Below are 20176 nucleotides of genomic sequence, written 5' to 3' on the forward strand. Positions count from 1 at the left end.
TATCCTTTTCCCTTTTTAATGTAAACATCCCTTGTAATGAAAATAGAGGATCACAGGTCCTCTTTATAGAGAGATCTAGGGGCAAAAAGATAAAAAAAAGTTTTCTATCTTTCAAAGGGGTGTCTTTGCCCCTAGATCTCTCTATAAAGAGGACCTGTGATCCCTTATTTCCATTACAGGAGATTTTTACATTCCTTGTAAGAGGAATAAAAATAAAGGAATATAGAAAAAAAAAGAGATTCTTTACTTTTTTTAAAAGCAAAAAAAAAAAAAAAAAAAAAAAAAAAAGTGTTTACTTCCCCCTAGACCAGAAGTGACATCATGAAGTTGCTCCGGTCCTCCAAGGTCATAGAGGTGATCCGAGACAATCTGGTCTCTCTTTGCCTCTGTGACCAGCTAGCCTTGGATCTTTTCTCGGGCGCCGCTTCTGAAAGGCGATTCAGCGGCTAATGAGCCACTTGGACTGCACCGAGTAAAATAGATACTGAACATCTCACACTCCTAAAATTGTGCACGCTCATGGAATGGTGACAAACTACGATACTTTAATAGGCAATGTTACAGTTACAGGCTTAATAGGCTTACAGTTACAGAGGAGGGCTGGTGCTAGAGTTATTGCTCTCGCTCGAATGTTCGCAGTGATACCTCACACGTATGGTGTGGTTTAATATTATTATTATTATTATTATTAATTTTTTTTTTTTTTTTTTTTTTATCGCTTCTATTCCTATTATGAAAACATCCCTTGTAAAAGAATTAAAATAATAAAAAATAGTTTACTTGTGCCCTAGACTGGAAGTGATGTCATAACGTTGCTTCAGTCCTCCAAAGGCAATAGAGGCAATCAGAGGAGATCTAGTAGTAGATCTTGGCCTCTGTGACCAGCCAAGTGCACTGTGTTTCTCGGGCGCTGCTTCTAAAAGCGATCCAGCAGCTAATGAGCCACTCGGACCACTTTCATGAAAAAAACCAACCGCCGGCTGAAAATGGATAAATAAAAAATATCCGGTCATGGTTGATGGCTTCAGCCATAACCCTGGTAAACCACTTGCAAACTCCAACTATATATATATATATATATATATATATATATATATATATATATATATATATATATATATATTATATATATATATATATAATATATATATATATATTATATATATATATATATATAATATATCTATATCTCTTGTCTACAATGTAAAGTAGTGAGTGTACAGCTTGTATAACAGTGTAAATTTCCTGTCCCCTCAAAATAACTCAACACACAGCCATTAATGTCTAAACCGCTGGCAACAAAAGTCAGTACACCCCTAAGTGAAAATGTCCAAATTGGGCCCAAAGTGTCCATATTTTGTGTGGCCGCCATTATTTTCCAGCACTGCCTTAACCCTCTTGGGCATGGAGGTCACCAGAGCTTCACAGGTCACCACCGGAGTCCTCTTCTCCTCCCACATGATGACATCACGGAGCTGGTGGATGTTGGGGACCTTGTGCTCCTCCACCTTCCGTTTGAGGATGTCCCACAGATGATCAATAGGGTTTAGGTCTGAAGACATGCTTGGCCAGTCCATCACCTTTACCCTCAGCTTCTTTAGCAAGGCAGTGGTGGTGTTGGAGGTGTGTTTGGGGTGGTTATCATGTTGGAATACTGCCCTGCGGTCCAGTCTCTGAAGGGAGGGGATCATACTCTGCTTCAGTATGTCACAGTACATGTTGGCATTCATGGTCCCCTCAATGATCTGTAGCCCCCCAGTGCCGGCAGCACTCATGCAGCCCCAGACCATGACACCCCCACCACCATGCCTGACTGTAGACAAGACACATTTGTCTTTGTCCTCCTCACCTGGTTGCCCCCACACACGCTTGTCACCATCTGACACCAAATACGTTTATCTTGGTCTCATCAGACCACAGGACATGGTTCCAGTAATCCATCTCCTTAGTCTGCTTGTCTTCAGCAAACTGTTTGTGGACTTTCTTGTGCATAATCTTTAGAAGAGGCTTCCTTCTGGGATGACAGCCATGCAGACCAATTTGATGCAGTGTGCGGCGTATGGTCTGAGCACTGACAGGCTGACCCCCCCCCACCCCTACAACCTCTGCAGCAATGCTGGCAGCACTCATACGTCTATTTCCCAAAGACAACCTCTGGATATGATGCTGAGCACGTGACCTCAACTTCTATGGTGGACCATGGCGAGGCCTGTTCTGAGGGGAACCTGTCCTGTTATAGCGCTGTATGGTCTTGGCCACCGTGCTGCAGCTCAGTTTCAGGGTCTTGCCAGTATTCTTATAGCCTAGGCCAGCTTTATGTAGAGCAACAATTCTTTTTTTGATCAGATCCTCAGAGATATAATATAATAGATAAAAAAAAAAATATATATATATATATATATATATATATATATATATATATAATATAATTTATTAAAGCAATAATTTTTTATTTTATAGCTGCTGGTGAGGGATGGCAATTAACTTCTCATACCCGTTAGTATTACATAAATAATGTATATAAAATGAGATATAATTACAATTAAAAAATATATATATATTATTTTAATTATACACGTGTGTATCTATAAAGAACATGGAAATTTTTTTTTTTTTTTTTTTTTTTTCAGAGCTGTTGTTCTGGGGTACCAGTGGGCGTTCCTTTCCGGTACACAGATTATTATGCGTCTAAACACCCGTATACAAGTCTTGGTATACGGAGGACAGAGCGTTTTTGTACGATGCCCTCTGAAGACCGTTAAGAAGCCAAGTGCTGGCTGAGTGCAATTATCCTCGGATTATCAGTAATTTGTAATATCCTTCCTGCATTACGCTTAATATTCTTTTAATTGCAATTTCTGTGTCATTTTTCCAGCGGAGGATAATCGTTTCCCCCTGAAAATGCTCGAAACACAGAAATCTGAGTGTGGTCGTCGCTCCTCCCGACATAGACGATGTTCTCATTAAGCCTTAAATTGCCGCCTTTTTCATGAGTCGGTCATGCGGCAAATCTTGCTTGGCGGCGGAAACCGGCGTGTGCCAAATGCCAAAAAAAAAACATAAAACGTTTTCCATGATGTTCAAATCTTCTATTGCAGTAACTGAGCAGGTCACCGGGCTGGCCTCCCGTGATTTCTGAGTGCACCTCCACCCTCAACTGCCAAACAAAGCTGGCAACTGGGTGTCATCCGCTAAGATGAATCCGTTGGGTGTACAGCACGGAAGGCTAACACATTTCGGCTTTCCAACCTTACTAGTAGGCAATTTTTTTTGCATACACTCAACTGCAAGCTTTGTGGGGGCGGAGGGTGTGCTTGGTCATGTGACATCCTTGCGCCTGCCACTTGCAATAAGTCATGTGATCTGTGACCACCACTTAGGCTAAGTTCTGACCTTTTTGTGGGTTCAATTATCTAAATTTTAGTCTCATATCATCTGAACATAACTCCTCTTTCCATGCGGCCTCAGAATCTTCAAGGTGCATTTCTAAGGTGGTCAGACTAAAATTGAATGATTTGGCCTCAACACCAAACAATATGTCTGGTGGAAATCCACCCATATAACACCATTCCTACAGTAAAGCATGGGGGGTGGTAATATCCTGTTGAGGGGGGTGGTAAAATCCTGGTAATATCCTATTATGGGGGGGGGGGGCGCAGGAGTAGTAATATTGTGTTATGGAGGTTTTCCTCTGCAGCAGGGGGCTGGAGAACTTGTCAGGATACAAGGAATAATGGATAGGGAAAAATGCCATCAAATTAAGGAAAATCTGCTGCCCTCTACTGGTAGAAAGTTGTCAATGGCAAGAAGGTTTACCTTCTAACAATGACCCAAAGCATACAGCAACAATAAGCACACAGTGGTTGGAGGAGAAGGTGGGGACTGTCCAACAATGAGCACACAGTGGTTGGAGAAGGCGGGGGGAATGTCTAGCAATGAGCACACAGTGGTTGGAGGTGAAGGCAGGGAATGTCCACCAATGAGCACACAGTGGTTGGAGGAGAAGCCGGGGAATGTCCAGCAATGAGCACACAGTGGTTGGAGGGGAAGGCGGGGAATGTCCAGCAATGAGCACACAGTGGTTGGAGGAGAAGGCAGGGAATGTCCACCAATGAGCACACAGTGGTTGGAGGAGAAGCCGGGGAATGTCCAGCAATGAGCACACAGTGGTTGGAGGGGAAGGCGGGGAATGTCCAGCAATGAGCACACAGTGGTTGGAGGAGAAGGCCGGGGAATGTCCACCAATGAGCACACAGTGGTTGGAGGGGAAGGCGGGGAATGTCCAGCAATGAGCACACAGTGGTTGGAGGGGAAGGCGGGGAATGTCCAGCAATGAGCACACAGTGGTTGGAGGGGAAGGCGGGCAATGTCCACCAATGAGCACACAGTGGTTGGAGGAGAAGCCGGGGAATGTCCACTAATGAGCACACAGTGGTTGGAGGAGAAGGCGGGGGAATGTCCACCAATGAGCACACAGTGGTTGGAGGAGAAGGCGGGGGAATGTCCACCAATGAGCACTTGGTGTTTGGAGGAGAAGGTGGGGAAAGGGCCACCAACCACTGTGTACTCATTGGTGTACATTGCCCACCTTCTCCTCCAACCACTGTGTGCTCATTGGTGGACATTCCCCGCCTTCTCCTCTAATGAGCACACAGTGGTTGGAAGAGAAAGCGGGGAATGTCCTTGCATGGCCTAGGCAGCCCAGACTTAAAGGCCAAGTTCACCTTTCTTCTTATATCTTCTTTCATGTTTCCGTTTATTCAACACAGGTTTACCTCACACACTCTTCATGGATGTTTAAACACGCTGCTTCATTACTTCTGCCTTACTTCCTGGACGTGTTGTACATCATGACACAGGAAGGAGTTGACCAGCTGATCTGAATAGCACACGCCCTGCATCATCCACCCTCAAACTCCTTCCTGTGTCATGACCCGAAGTCTCCAATAAAAAAGCCAGAAATAATCGAGCCGTGTGTTTTAAACATCCATTAGGTGAGTGAGTTAACATCAGTTAAGTGTATTTTTTTTTTTTTTTTCAAAAATCAAATGAAAGACCGCTGTGCAAATACCATGTGACAAGCTATTGCAACGACCGCCATTTTATTCTCTTAATATATATATATATATATATATGTATGTGTGTGTGTATATCTATAAAAAAAATTTTTTTTTTTTTTTTTTATGTTTGGGGGGCTCTAAGTAATTTTCTAACAAAAAATACTGATTTTTAACTTGTAAGCAACAAATGTCAGTAATAGGCTTGGTCTTTAAGTGGTTAATACCACCAACGGAAAGCTCCGTCTGTCTCCAAAATAATGATAAAAATTTTTCATTTGGATACAGTTTTTTGTAAGGCTGAGTAATTGTCATTCAAAGTGTGACAGCGCTGAAGTCTGAAAACCGGCCTGGGCAGGAAAGGGGGTGAAAGCGTCCGTCGTTGACACTCAAAGCATAAACTCTCTCCGAAAAAAAAAAATTCCGGCGAGTGTGCATCTAGAACTTTAATTTATTTCATCCTTCTGTACAAAGAAAAACTTTTTTTGGGCGCCGTCGCCATTAGATTGAGATGACTGATACTGTTAGTGCAGAACATATAAGGGAAAGCGGCGCATGCATTCTGAAGCCTCTATAAATAATTGTATGCATACTGCAAGGAAACCAATCAAGGGGGGGGGGGGGGGATCTAATTTGTGCAGCAAAGACAGCTCAGAATTAGAAAACTGCGCACTGCGAGCTCCATTTTTCGATCTTTCAACAGATTACTATGTAGCGTGCGTTTTACTATCCAGCGATGCCCCATCTATTTTCCTCTGCCGCCTTGAGCCGGGCTCCCGCGAGGAGGACTTGAGACAGATAATCTTGTGGTTCTCCGCTAGATAAGCATAATGTATATTGCCCGACGTAAATCAGTTAAGTGCTGATGTCGGAGCGGGTGAAGGCTTGGAGGGTCGTTCCATCTCCTATAGCGGGGGTATATTGCATTCCGGGCCGCGGCGTTATGAGCGCGTTGTGTTAATAAGCCCCCGGTCGCATGTTACTTGGCATGCCGTCTAATATTAAGATTTTTTTTTTTATTATTTTTTCATTAGTCTCTGAACCCGCATCTCATCCGGTCATTCTACTCTTCGTAGGAGGAGGTCTATGGAGTGATTGCTTTGGGACATTGCACAGGGATAGTAAACTGCGTCATTGTGGCTATGGGGGTCTTGTATTTTTGTATTGGACCTTCATTTTCCTTTTCCTTCTCCTCCTCCTCCTTCTCCTTCTCCTCCTCCTCCTCCTCCTCCTTCTCCTCCTTCTCCTTCTCCTTCTCCTTCTCCTTCTCCTTCTCCTTCTCCTTCTCCTTCTCCTTCTCCTTCTCCTTCTCCTTCTCCTTCTCCTTCTCCTTCTCCTTCTCCTTCTCCTTCTCCTTCTCCTTCTCCTTCTCCTTCTTAAACCAATGACCTCCGCCTTTCTTCCACAAATGGGGGGGGGGGGGGGGGGGGGGAGAGACGTTCTAAATGTTTTTTTGTTTTTTCTCTTCATTATATAAAATTGTGGCAAAAACAAGGTAGCAGCTTACGGGACTGTGATAGATTTTACAGTATCTCTACCACTTCCGGACCACCCCATAGCCAGATACTCTATATTACCAAAAGTATTGGGACACCTGCCTTTTACACACACATAAACTTTAATGGCATCCCAGTCTTAGTCCGTAGGGTTCAATATTGAGTTGGCTCCGCCCTTTGCAGCTATAACAGCTTCAACTCTTCTGGGAAGGCCGTCCGCAAGGTTTAGGAGGGTGTCTATGGGACTGTTTGACCATTCTTTCAGAAACGCATTTGTGGGGTCAGGCACTGATGTTGGACGAGTAGGCCTGGCCCACAGTCTTCATCAATGACAATTCATCCCAAAGGTTCTATCAGGTTGAGGTCAGGACCAGCCAGTCAAGTTCCTCCACCCCAAACTTGCTCATCCACGTCTTTATGGAGCTTGCTTTGTGCACTGATGTGCAGTCATGCTGGAACGGACAGGAAGGGGCCGTCCCCAAACTGTTCCCACAAAGTTGGGAAAATTAAATTGTCCAAAATGTCTTGGTATGCTGATGCCTTAAGAGTTCCCTTCACTGGAACTAAGAGGCCAACCCCTGAAAAAACAACCCCACACCATAATCCCCCCCCCTCCACCAAATGATTTGGATGAGTGCACAAAGGAAGGACCATAAAGACATGGATGAGTGAGTTTGGGGTGGAGGAACATGACTGGCCCTCACAGAGTCCTGACCTCAACCCGATAGAACACCTTTTGGAATGAATTAGAGTGGAGACTGCAAGCCAGGCCTTCTCATCCAACATCAGTGCCTAATCCCACAAATGCACTTCTGGAAGAATGGTCAAAGTTGGTCAAAAATTCCCATAGACACATTCCTAAACCTTGTTGACAGCCCTCCCAGAAGAGTTGAAGCTGTTATAGCTGCAAAGGGCGAGCCAACTTAATATTGAACCCTACGGACTAAGACTGGGATGCCATTCATTTCATGTGCGTGCAAAGGCAGCTGTCCCAATACTTTTGGTAATATAGTGTAGATATGATATCTTGCTTATCGGTCCTTCTCGGTGAACATGTTTTGTAGGCAGGTGCAGTTGGCTACTTTGCCACCTAGTGACTTTGTATCAGAATAGTGTCTGGTTACAGCAGACAGTGTCATTAGGCGTTTGCCCTGTTTAGGTAAAGCCCCCCCCCTGTAGTGGATCCCCTGCAGGCCATTCCCCAGCACGTTTCACTCTGCCCACTGAAGCTTACTCACATGGATGGCGTCTCTAGGTGAAAGGGGGCAGTTAAATGCCTCATTGGCCACCACTCAGTGAGAGAATGAATATCAGGTGTGTGTGAGTGTCAGGTCACCTGAGACCAGGTGACAGATGCACTCCGAAGGAGTCGGAAGTGCACCGCTAGGTAGTGGACCTTAGGACTGACAGCTGCGGATTGTACCCAGGGAGATTCAGGACACAGGTCTACAGGATCACTAACACAGATCCCAATGGGAGCTGGAGTATAGATTCCCCAGGGCGCGAAGTCTAAGAGCCAGCGGGTGTTCACCAGAGCCTCCAGTGGTGAGGATGGACTTCGCTGCAGTCTGGCTCCAGGTCGCAGCCCCTAGGGTCTCATAGCTCAAACTCACAGTAGAAGGAAGCAGCATGCTGGAACGACAAGGATAGTAAAGGGATACGGCAGAGGTCAGGGCAACTAGCAGACAGGAACAACAGAGTACACGCCAAAGGTTCAGGGTCACAGGCACAGGGATGGTCAGGGACATGCAAAAGGTCAAGGTCACAAGTGGACAGGAATCGCTGAGAACACGCCAAGGTCGGTAACAGAGTCAAACATAGAGCACACGGCAAGCAGGAAACAGGAAGCCAAACACACAATGAATACACAATGGTTGATCAGCACCGCTGGCTTGCAGTGCACAGGTTACTATAGGGTTCCCTGATAGGGCCTGGGGGTGGAGCCATGCTTGGAGGAGAGGTTATAAAAACCACCAGGTGGAAGTGGCTGGCCTCTTAGTCAGAACACATGAGGGGAGGTAAGCAAACACAGGAAGATCACTGCATAACCATGACAGTGAGGTTGGGAAGAGCCTTAGCGCACTTCGGACATTGAGGCCAAGCTACCAACACCATTGTGGATGTAACCAGTATGTGCAGGTCTTGGGCAGGAGGCTGGGGGGAGTAGACCTGCAGCTAGAAAGAGTCTTTCTGTCCCTTTATGGAGGTGGGGAATAGAATGGATTGCAAAAGGCCTTTTGGGCAAGGCCAAAAGTTTCCAGGCTGCATCCCTGGAGTGTTCCGGGAGAGGTGTACCTAAGGAGGAGGTGACTACAGAGAGCCTAGAACTGTGAGTAATTATGAACCTGGGTGAAGGAGAGACTGTCAGAGAGGGAAATGGTTGCTAAAGGTGTGGAATATGCTTTCACATGTGACTACTGCGAACTGTCCACTAAATGTGATTGACTGTGTAGTGTCAAATGACCCTGGAGTGTATGTCAATGTGATGTGATGTGACTGTTATGCCATCTCCTGAATTCCATAAGTAAAGTGCAGCACACTACTTTTGTGTGTGGCCATTCTTGGACATTCCTTACTTGAGATATAAAGGTCAAAGACTGGGATTTTTGTGTAGAGGCCTCTGGCATGGAAGGTGGCACAATATGACGTGGTTGGGGTGGGGGGGGGGGGGTTCTGCCTCAGCAGGAGGGACAGTGTTATAGCCAACCCAAGAGCACCTACTACATCTTGTTGTCCCCGAAGTTGATGTGTGTAAAGCAGAAAAAAAAACAGACAAGCGTAAGGATTTGTGGGAGTTTGACAAGGACAAACTCGTGATGGCTAGACGAGTGAGTCAGCAACTCCAAAGCTGCAGCTATTGTTGGATGTTTCCGGTCAGCAGTGGTCAGGACTAACCAAAAGTGGTCCAAAGGAAAACCGGCTGACCGTTGACAGAGACATTGATGGCCACATTGATGGAGTGGGGGAGTGAAGGCTCATTGATGGAAGTGGAGAAGGGAAGGCTCGTTTTATGGAAGGCTGGCCTGTGTGGTCTGATCCAATTGTAGAGCTACTGGAGCTCAAATTGCTAGAAAATGTCATGCTGGTTCTGATGGGAAGGTGTCAGAACACACAGAGCATTGCAGTTTGTTGAGTTTGGGGCTTCGTAGCCGCAAACTGCTCAGGGTAATGATGCTGACTCGTGACCACAGCCAAAAGTGCCTACAATAGGCATGTGAGCATCAGAACTGGACCATGGAGCACCATACCAGGCCACATACTATCAACATGGGGGGGGGACTGTCATGTTGATGACAAGGGTCTCTTCCCCACAACCCTGACCGGTGGTTGTGGGGGTCTGCAAGAGAGGGGCTTATTGAAATCTGGACCCATCTTTAATAAGAGGTCCTCCAGGTACCCCCCCCCCCCTTACATTTAAAGGATTAAGGGGTACTCCTCATTCACAAAAAATCGGAAAAGTGTAAATAAAGATGTCCACGTCAATCGTGGTGCCAAACTCCCACCCAAAGAAAAAAACGTGTTGACTAGCATAACAAGTATGGTCCCGTCACTTCACTCCTGAGGAACATCGGGTCTGGCAAATGACAGATGTTTGAAAAAAAAAAAAAAAGGGGGATGGGGTTTCCTAGGCGATGTCTTTGACAATACAGTCAATGACTTCAGATATTCACAACGTCATTGACTGTTCTGAACTATGAGAACCTCTTCTTCTATATTTAATATGTACCGCTGAGTAATTCTGATGGATAGTAGCTCTTTGGATTGAGTTGAAGCTGAACTCTTGAAGTCTACACTTGCACTGTGCACCCCCACACTACAAGGGGTTAATGTTTAGTCTAGGGGTGCAAGGATAAGGTGTAATGCTTGCCGCCTTATTGGCTCTGGTCGGCTTCCTCCATTCATCAAGTTCATAACATGACACCACAGGGCTAGGGGGTTCTGTAGAGACCGAACGGACTGACTGCCCCAGATCGTGACCATCAGTGCCCAAACAGGACTAGTGCAATTGAGCTGATGCTGCCTTCTTGACATCAGGGAATCCTTGCAACTGCACAAAAAGGTTCAAAAGGCCTAGTGCATTACCAACAGCACATATTAAAGCATACATACAAAAGCAATAGATGTACATAAGTTCAAGAACCAATGGTCTTAAACACAACATAACTCACAGTCTAAATAAACCAGCTGACGTGTTTCGGGGGATAGACTCACTTTTTCAAAACAAGCATGAAAAAGGGGGTCTATCCCCCGAAACACGTCAGCTGGTTCATTTGGACTATGAACTATGTGTTGGAACCTTTTGGTTCCTACCACCCCTCCTTTTTTTCTTTTCTTTCACCAGGCCTTTGCACCCGTTTGTTTTAGGCTTCTTCCATCCATATAACTGGTCCAATGCTGCTTCTCCTTTTAAGGAGCTTCAGACATTGGTTGCATACTCCCCCCTCCTTTTTGTAAAATGTAGAGTTAATCAGGACCACCTTATTGCACACCAGGCAGTTGTCACTTTCAGAAGGCGGTTAGCGGTGGCGGCCTTTGTGCGCCCCCCTCAGTCTACAATTCTCCTGTTTGTCTACTCTGGGAAGGTTATCCTGTCCTCGCCACATACGTCTTTCCAATCACCCCATCACTTCCCTGCTACCTGTTTATCTGAGAATTAACCGCGGCTCCAAACCATGCGCGACACCGGCTCTCTGTCATGGCGGAGGCACGGTCGTATTTTAACTCTCGAGCTAATCTTACAGGTGCCTGCAGATCTAAATAGGTTAAATACAAAATTAAAGCCGTAATGACAGCATCTGTCTCTGGAAAAGCATTACGCTCGGACGTGGCCTGCAACCGTCTCAATAGATTACAGCTTCTTCCAGCAGTCGGAGTTTATTGATCCACCTATATATTTAACTCCGCTGCGCGGAAACAAAATTGGACTGTCTTATGCCTCCTGTGTCACCTCCACCCCCACCTTCTTTCTCTCTCCAACCACTCCCCCCACCTCAAATAGGCCGTCGCAAACGCCAGCTCCCATATTTGCTGCAACCTGAATTTTCTCCTCTCCTTCCAATGAAAGTTAAATGTTGCTCTTGGCGTGCTTCTCAAGCGGAGAGATTAATAAAAAACTAATAAAATAAAATTCCAAAAAATTTGTATTTCCAGTCTTCTGTTTCTGAGTCGCGGACACTCTCTGGCGCTCGCACTGTCTCTCTATTTTTTTTTTTTTTTTTTTTTTTTATCGCCTTTTTCCATTTCCTCTTCTGTTTCTGGTAGGCAGCGGGAAAACGTCTTTCTCCTGCTCTGAACTACGGGGGGAAATAAATGGGAAAATTGAGAGTAGAGTAACACAACGGAAGATGATTTGTATCATTTGCCGCTCTGCAGAAGTATTATAAAATATAATGCTCTATAAATTCACAATGTTGTCACACAGGGAGCGCCATACACACCCTTCAAGGCCAACTCTAACTACCGGTAGTGCCATAAACACTAAGCTAGCCCTCACCAGTAATGGTTCAGGTCAGCGATTGGCGAACCTTGGCGCCCCAGATGTTTTGGAACTACATTTGCCATGATGCTAAACTACACTTCAGAGTGCATGGGTATCATGGGGAAATGTAGTTCCAAAACATCTGGGGTGCCAAGGTTCGCCACCACTGGTTTAGGTCAATGTTCGTCAACTATATTCTGTCATGGCACCCATTGCATGTATGCAAAGCCTTAATGCAAAATGAATCCCTCATTTCACATTAGAGTCTCCAGTCCCCCCATAAATGCTGTCACACCAGAGTCTTTAGACCCACCCCCCTCTTCACAACAGAGTTTATAGTCCACCTCCCCCTCTTCACATAAAAGTCGATGGTGGCCTCCCCCTCTTTACATCAGAGCCTATAGTGGCCTCCCCCTCATTACATCAGAGCCTATAGTGGCCTCTCCCTCATTACATCAGAGCATAGAGTGGCCTCCCCATCTTTACATCAGAGCATAGAGTGGCCTCCCCATCTTTACATCAGAGCATAGAGTGGCCTCCCCATCTTTACATCAGAGCATAGAGTGGCCTCCCCATCTTTACATCAGAGCATAGAGTGGCCTCCCCATCTTTACATCAGAGCATAGAGTGGCCTCCCCATCTTTGCATCAGAGCCTATAGAGTGGCCTCCCCATCTTTGCATCAGAGCCTATAGAGTGGCCTCCCCATCTTTGCATCAGAGCCTATAGAGTGGCCTCCCCATCTTTGCATCAGAGCCTATAGAGTGGCCTCCCCATCTTTGCATCAGAGCCTATAGAGTGGCCTCCACATCTTTACATCAGAGCATAGAGTGGCCTCCCCATCTTTGCATCAGAGCCTATAGGGGCCTCCCCCTCTTTGCATCAGAGCCTATAGGGGCCTCCCCCTCTTTGCATCAGAGCCTATAGGGGCCCCCCCCCTCTTTGCATCAGAGCCTATAGGGGCCTCCCCCTCTTTGCATCAGAGCCTATAGTGCTGCCCCATCGTCATCATTGGCTGCTAGGATGCTGGCAGCTGGGTCGCATAATGGTCGCCCAGAGCTCAATGTGATGACATTTTGCTGCTCAGAGGCTGACAATGCACTGAGGATGGGGTGTCTGCTGTAATAATATGCCCAAACCATTGTGACTCCATTTTGATATACTTTGCCATATTCAACTATGAAAGAATGCTTAGGAAAATGCTTGATTTTATTATATAATGATCTCTATCATCTCGTTTTGGGTTGGTTTGTTCTTTCCTGTAGGCCATGGGACAGGATGCATGACTTATGACTCATAACCAGATGGCCTGTTGACTCTTGTAACCTCGTGATAAATGAATTTTAGGGGTCGTTGACTTGTATAACCATATATTTTATACCAATACATCATTTACTAACCACCCCCCTCCCCTCCTTCTATTGGCATGTTGAACTATATATAAGCTGTAACGCACCTAATAAAGGCAGACGTTTTACGAATGCACGACCTGCTTCTCGTTTCATTCGGTGTCTCCAGATATCTGAGGGCCCCGTTGGTGTACCTACAAGAAGGGTGCCCATCCAAAATACCTACTATTTCCTTTCATCTGCTATGGACACTTTGGCCTTGTTGCTTCCCTCCCGCCCAGTGATTGTTGTAAAGTTTGACAAAAGTCACGCTGCGATACTCCATTTTTAATTGGCGAGCCAGCCAGACTCTTCTGATCAGATTGCATAAACTTGATATGCGAAGTGCAGGTCATTGTGACCAGGGCTGTGTTGCCCATGAGGTCAATTAAGGCAGCTGCCTCAGGCGGCACAGCCCTGGTCACCAATAATCTGTAGAGCCATGTAAAGTTTATGATATCTGATTGGGAGGGTCTGGCTGGCTCGCCAATTAAAAATTGAATATCGCAGCAGGACTTCTGTCAAACTCTGCAGCAATCGCTGGAAGAGGGCTCCCTGGAACTGCGCTAGATTGCCTTCAAAGCCTTTTTTATTTTTTTGTTGGTCAGACTTCACTCTTGGTACAACGCTCCCCCCCCCCCCCCCCACTTGGGAGCCCCATCACACATACCAACATGATTATTCCCTGAATTAGCAACCGGAGGAGTCTGACAAATTACACGGAGGAAACTCGATTCATCAAGATCACAGAAAGCACACCTACAGTCGCTGGCATTCATTAGCATCCTAATTAGCTCAATCAAGTTTTTGATGCCGGGAAAATTGAGAAAAATGACAGAAGGCAAGATAAAATCTGACAATCACCATCCCCGCCGCACGTGTCCTCCACCTGAACCCCACCGACGTCCCTGCGGATCTCCTCCCGCAAGAGTCGTGAGCGAGCAGCGTAATTCTGAAATTGCCCCCTTGGGACCCACGTAGGGAAAACCTGATCGTTCCGTGACGCGTGCATTTTTCAAAGCCTGCCTTGTGACTACGGGCAGAGTGGCAGGTGCGCCTATACCAGGGCCCCTTGAGGTCAGGGGGCACCATCATCGGACTTTTATCCTAAGGAAATTTTGTATAAAACACGGAAGGCCTTCTTCTTCTTTTCAGACTTTTTGTTCCTCTTTCATGTAAGTCAAACTCCTGGCAATGTTTTTTTTATTTATTTTTTATTTTTTTTGTGCTTTTTACATATTTATTGAGGTCTTTTTGACCATTGGGGAGATTATTCCTTCCACATAGTGGCACAAGGGCAGGAAATGAAATCTTGGGGGTCACAAACCATAAAAATCTGATGGAGACTCCAACTCTACAGACGGCAACAAAAAGTTTAGACTATTTAAGGCTACTTTTCACACTGGGGCGGGGGTGCGTCAGTAAAACTAGTGGCGCTTTACTGAGGCTTTTTGCCTTACCCTTTCTACTTCCTTTTTTTTCACCTTTTTCTTGCCTTCCCTCATTCCTTCCATCTTTTCTCCTTCCTTCTTCTTCTTTTTTTTTTTTTTTTCTCCTTCCTTCTTTTTCTCCTTCTTTTTCATTGTCTTTCCTCCTTCCTTTCTTCTTCCATTTTCTTCATTATTCCACTTATTTTTTTTTTCGCCTTTTTCTTTTCTTCCTTTTTTTTTTTTATTTTTTTTTATTTATTTTTTTTTTTTTATATAAATAGGGCTTTTATCTGGCAGCAGATTTGGACACGCTGTAAGTTTTATTTGGGGACAAAGAGGAGAAAATCTAAGAATAAAACCCCATTTCAAGCTCTTTTTTATTTTTTTTATTTTTTTCTTCTTCTGCCGGGTTCACCTGTGCGGCCGCAGTTCCCATCATGGGGTCCGGTGCATCCCTGTTAACTGGGTTCAGGTGCGAAAAGGGTCCAGACTTTTTCCTGAATTCGCACCTAAACCGAACCCAAAGACATTCAGGTCTCTTTTGGAATGCAGATCACAGCCGCCCCGAACCTGTGTGAACCAGCACCGTTGTGAGCCAGGTACATTCGCATTTCATGCAGGTTGGATGCTGGGGAAACCCTCATCCAATTCGCACATGTGAACCCGACCTTGAAGAAGACCTTTTTTAGGACCTTCACAAGTCTGTAATAATAAATTCCCGACACCACAATATACAGCAACAGTATATTGTTTTTCAGAAACACTCCACCTATTATCAATGGGAAGCCCTCCTTGGTCTCTAGTCAGTGACTTTTCCTAGACTGAGATGAAGTCATCAGTCTGCTGCAGACAGGAGGAAGCATTTCCTCAGTCTCTTCTCCCACCGTGATCAGACTGTAAAACCCCATACACATTATCAGATTTTCTGCTGATTTTTGTATTCAGATTTACCAAAACCATGTAGTACAAGTGCGTGCCTGATTGCTTACAAATTGAAACTCCCAAGGTTTGACCTCAGATTTACCAAAACCATATAATTTGAAGGAAAAAATCAGCAGAAAATCTGATAGTGGGTATGGGACTTTACAGTCACAGCAAGTACCAATACAAGTACCAATACAAAAGAACAATACATTAAATCGCCAAATGAACCCCAAATATACTACCAACAAAAATAAAAACCACCCCCTGTAACCTCTAATCCCTGGAGTGGTGTCCCTTGGCTGCATGCAGCCCTTTTCTATGTTTTGTGCTTCCTTTGGAGCCCCCAAAATTTTTGTTACAAAGTTACTTTTTTCTCTGTTCTATCTCTCAGTTTGTGTGTGAGTGTATGGGGTGTGTGTGTGTGTGTGTGTGTGTGGGTGGGTGTGTGTCTCACACTGCGGTATCAGCAGTCTCATTTTATGCTTCTATGACCATCTCGTGAGGCTCCAATGTCTCCAGTCTTCAACATTTCTTGTAATAATAAGTAAGCAGTCTCTGACTATCTTCTGTACCGTGTCTGCAGTCTCTGACTATCTTCTGTACCGTGTCTGCAGTCTGTGACCGTCTCCTGTACCGTGTCTGCAGTCTGTGACCGTCTCCTGTACCGTGTCTGCAGTCTGTGACCGTCTCCTGTACCGTGTCTGCAGTCTGTGACCGTCTCCTGTACCGTGTCTGCAGTCTGTGACCGTCTCCTGTACCGTGTCTGCAGTCTGTGACCGTCTCCTGTACCGTGTCTGCAGTCTGTGACCGTCTCCTGCACTGTGTCTGCAGTCTGTGACCGTCTCCTGTACCGTGTCTGCAGTCTGTGACCGTCTCCTGTACCGTGTCTGCAGTCTGTGACCGTCTCCTGTACCGTGTCTGCAGTCTGTGACCGTCTCCTGTACCGTGTCTGCAGTCTGTGACCGTCTCCTGTACCGTGTCTGCAGTCTGTGACCGTCTCCTGTACCGTGTCTGCAGTCTGTGACCTGTCTCCTGTACCGTGTTTGTACCGGCAGGGGAAGGAAACAATTATTATTATTATTATTATTATTATTATTTACATGTGGGGAAAACTATCAATATCAAAACTAGGACATTTTAATCCACTCTCCATGTCCTGCTGGCTGGCCATCCCAGTAAAAATGTAAGTTCCCCGGAGGGGACCACACAGCCTTCCAGGGATATGGTGATCCAGTTTGACAAAAAAAAAAATCAAATTAAATTAAATTAAATCAGACTGGATAACTAGGACAGAATACAATTCAGCTCTCCAATAAACCTTGCAGGTTCAGCTCAGTATTGAGTCCTGCCGGCACGAGGGACTTCAACCTGTACATCCACCAGTTTTCTTTTTGGAGGTGTATATGGTCACGGTATAAGTGTCCTTGTCTGGTGGGCAATTTTAGAACCTAAATTCCCTTTTTTACCCTCACGCCAGTGGGACTTCCACCATGGCATTGGGCAAAATGTTTTTTTCGAGGGGTTTTTCAGGGTTCTTTTCCTTTAATTTCTCTTAGGTGCTCCCCTATCCTCGCTTTTTTAGTGTCCTTTTTCGTTTTCCCTAGATAAATTTTAGGGCAGGGGCAAGTGATCGTATAACTCTCACTGTTGAGCAGTTAGTTAAAGCAGTAGTAAACCCACACATTTTAAAATACTTTCCTCCGAACGAAGCCCCCGTATCGGTGCCCGGTCCACGCCGAGGGAGTTGACATCTTGCCCTCGGCGTGTCTTCCAGGTTCGCGGCGCTGGTGCTGGGAGGGACATCACTCCCGCGAACGTGCGCAGGAGTTTTCTTCCCAGGAAGGTCCGACATTCATCTCGGGCATTCAGAGCGCATGCCCCGCTGACGTCAGCGGCTGCATGCATAGGGAATATCTCCTAAACCGTGCAAGTTTAGGAGATATTCATTTTACCTACAGGTAAGCCCAGGGCAGGACTTAATGTGGTGGGGGGCCCCTGGGCTTGAGTCACTTTCGGGCCCTACCTTCTATACATTACCGTATTTATGGACGTATAACACGCGCCGGCATATAACACGCACCCCAAGTTTAGGAGGGAATAGAAGTTTAACAATGGCGCCGAGATACAGAGTCCTGTGTATTTTGGCGGCTCTCGGGTCCTCTCGGGGGCTCTTGGGTCCTCTCGCAGGCCCAAGTGGAGCCGAGTGTACTCGGCTCGGCTCACAGTTACGGCCAGTCACTGTGTTATGTCCATCATAGGGCGGGACTGGGCGTGACTGTGAGCGGAGCCGAGCTGAAAACACTCGGCCAAGTTTCTCGGCGGGGCCCCCTATTGAGTGGGGCCCATGGGCTTGAGCCCAGTCAAGCCCAATAGTAAGTCCGGCCCTGGGTAAGCCTTATTATAGGCTTACCTGTAGGTAAAAGTGTAAAATTTGAGTATACAACCACTTTAAGTCCCTGATCTCGAAACCTTCTTCTTGTTTTAGAGCATCCATAAAGTTCTGTCTACAAAGGGACAGATCTGGCACTTGTTACAGGGGAACATGCCCTTTGTTCTAGGGCAGTGATGGCGAACCTTGGTACCCTAGATGTTTTGGAACTACCATTTGCCATGATGCTCATCTACACTGCAGAGTGCATGGGCATCATGGGGAAATGTAGTTCCAAAACATATGGGGTGCCAAGGTTCACCATCACTGTTCTAGGGTAAGTCAACAACCAATTAGGATCTGGTTCCTTTGTGAACTCGGATTTGGTTTAGCATGTCTCCAAATTTATTTTATTTTTTATTTTTTGCCCATTGGGCTACCGTTTTTGGAGCGGTGCCCACTATTTAGATTAGGCCGGGACTCTTTGTCAATATCTCCCAATGTCTTTTTCTAGGATGTTGCGTACCGAATTCCATTGAGCTCCAAAAGCTGTTCTGTTCTTATTTGAACAAGGCCAGTGTTTTTTGGGGATACCGAATCCTCCATAGCTGTTCTCCTTTTTGTAATAGACGTTTCCTACTTCTACCTGCTGCCTTTTCTTTTTGGCTTTCCTAATTTAGGCCGTGTGAATAACCTCGATTTCGACCTCTTTTTTTATACATGTCGGCTCCTTCTTCTTCTCTCTTCTTCTCTCTTCTTCTCTCTTCTTCTCTCTTCTTCTCTCTTCTTCCCTCTTCTTCTCTCTTCTTCACTCTTCTTCTCTCTTCTTCTCTCTTCTTCTTCTCTCTTCTTCTTCTCTCTTCTTCTTCTCTCTTCTTCTTCTCTCTTCTCTCTTCTCTCTTCTCTCTTCTTCTCTCTTCTTCTCTTCTTCTCTCTTCTTCTCTCTTCTTCTCTCTTCTCTCTTCTTCTCTCTTCTCTCTTCTTCTCTCTTCTTCTCTTCTTCTCTTCTTCTCTCTTCTCTCTTCTTCTCTCTTCTCTCTTCTTCTCTTCTTCTCTTCTTCTCTCTTCTTCTCTCTTCTCTCTTCTCTCTTCTTCTCTCTTCTCTCTTCTTCTCTCTTCTCTCTTCTTCTCTCTTCTCTCTTCTTCTCTCTTCTCTCTTCTTCTCTCTTCTCTCTTCTTCTCTCTTCTCTCTTCTTCTCTCTTCTTCTTCCTCGGTTTTTATGCGATTTTTCTTTTAATCCTTAAGAATTGTCCTACTGGGATTCCGTTTTTCAGCCAGTGTGGATGGTGGCTATCGGCACGTAAAGAGGGCGTTGATCAGTTTCCGCGTGGAACGCGCGAGCATGCAACTGTCCCTCCTCTACCGTTTATCCATAGGTCAAGGAAAGAATTTTTCTGTTTTGATCAAATTCGTATGTCAAGTGTTTTCACTCCTTTCAGAGCTTATTCATAACGTATTGATTCGTAGTATATGAAACGATTGTGATGGGTCTTGGAGTGCGGCTTTTTGTGTCTGTCGGGTCGTTGTCTCACAAGTTGGTGGAGCCTGAATCAGGACTGACAGCCTCAGATCCACATTCGGTGGAGTTTCCTGGAGTTTAGCGCAGCACCGGTCAGTATAACTTACCTGCTGTCTCTTTTGAAGACTCTCCGCATATAACAGGAGTGTAAGCTTTATTTTTGTTTGGAAAGGAGATTTGTTTTTCTGAATATTTGGAGGGTAATAACGCATCTGACATTGAGGAACGCGCGGGGCGATTGTCTCCCGGTAGAATAAATGCTTTGCTCCAATATAACAGCTGGTTAATGTTGTTGGCCTTCAGCGGCGTCTGAGTCCATCAATAATACATCGATGCTATGTAACATTAGAGGGGAGCGTTGTGTGTTTTATCACAAATTGGAGGCGCCCGGAATCTGATTCTTCCTCCCTGGAAATGGAGGCACTTTGTTCAGATTTCGTTTTATTGGAAGACGTCCTCCTCCGGGCGTGTGATTATACCGCGGATTTATCGTTCTTTACACCCAGAGAGATGGG

This window comes from Lithobates pipiens, unplaced genomic scaffold (genome assembly GCF_037356315.1).
Source record: "Lithobates pipiens isolate NorthernLeopardFrog02 unplaced genomic scaffold, aLitPip1_a1.2 Scaffold_27, whole genome shotgun sequence".
In the NCBI taxonomy this organism is placed as follows: domain Eukaryota; kingdom Metazoa; phylum Chordata; class Amphibia; order Anura; family Ranidae; genus Lithobates; species Lithobates pipiens.